Source organism: Rhinopithecus roxellana, chromosome 6 (genome assembly GCF_007565055.1).
Source record: "Rhinopithecus roxellana isolate Shanxi Qingling chromosome 6, ASM756505v1, whole genome shotgun sequence".
NCBI classification, from domain to species: Eukaryota; Metazoa; Chordata; class Mammalia; order Primates; family Cercopithecidae; genus Rhinopithecus; species Rhinopithecus roxellana.
In genome coordinates, this window is record NC_044554.1 from 2,299,136 (window position 1) to 2,300,088 (window position 953).

General features: G+C 48.1%; 1 non-coding gene across 1 annotated transcript; it reads right to left on the reverse strand.

The window, feature by feature from the left end:
• Positions 1-241: 241 nt before the first annotated feature.
• LOC115898450 lies at positions 242-303 on the reverse strand. The gene has a single exon (XR_004058184.1). It is a non-coding gene; the product is annotated as a U7 small nuclear RNA (small nuclear RNA).
• Between the last annotated feature and the right edge of the window lie 650 nt (positions 304-953).

A 953-nucleotide genomic window follows, 5' to 3' on the forward strand; every position in this document is an offset into this window, starting at 1 on the left:
CTAACTATGAAAGTAATTCGTGCTCATAGCAGAGATAGGTGCAGAAAGAGGAAATGCACACGGCCTACCACCCTGGTGAACAGACCGGGACTCACACGGGAGTCTGTTTTTTCTCCGACGTGGTATTTCAAGGGTTCCCTCTTCCCTGCTAAGGATTACGTTGTATACCAGTCCCGTTAAACTGCTCCAGTTTGTTTAACTCCCTCTTTCCATTTTGGTTTTTTTTTTTTTTTTTGCTGAAAGGGGCTTTCCAGCAAATACCGGAAAGCCTGCTAGACAAATTCTAAAAGAGCTGTAACACTCCATTTTGTTTTTTACTTTTAAATATACCATTGAAAAGGATGGGTGTGTTCTGCGCGTGACTGCGGAGGCAATGCTCCTCCTCGCCAGGGGCTCCGCCTCCCTCTCCTCTGGGCCCACCATTCCCAGCGCCCTGGCAGTGAGCTGGGGCCGCGCTGGGCACTGGAACAGGATGCGGGAGACCTGAGTCCCTCCAGGCCTGGCCCTGCGGTGCTGCCACGCCCCAAGGGCTCTCCCTTCTCTTTCTGGAGCCTGGGTGCGGAGGATCCCCCGGAAGATTCCAGGCTGTGCAAGATGACGGAGCCTGGGTGGGTCCCTGGCTGGCTGCATGGAGCTGAGATCTTCTGCCAACTTCCAGGACAGGGGCTCGACCGAAAAATCAACCTTTATTGTGGTGCCCCACAGTTTGTTGGTATAATTGTGAATGATGCAGACCAAATACAGTAACATGAACACACTGTACGCCCATCCCACTTCAGAAATAGAAACGAGGTCCCTATGAATCTTTCTCATTGCAGAAAACACAAAAACACATTTTGTGTTCATAATTTCTTTGCTTTTATAATTTTACCACGTGTTTTGTTTCATTTTGAATTTTGTGATATTGATACCTTTCTCCAATTTGTTTTCTTGCTTGCTTTGTTGCTAATTTT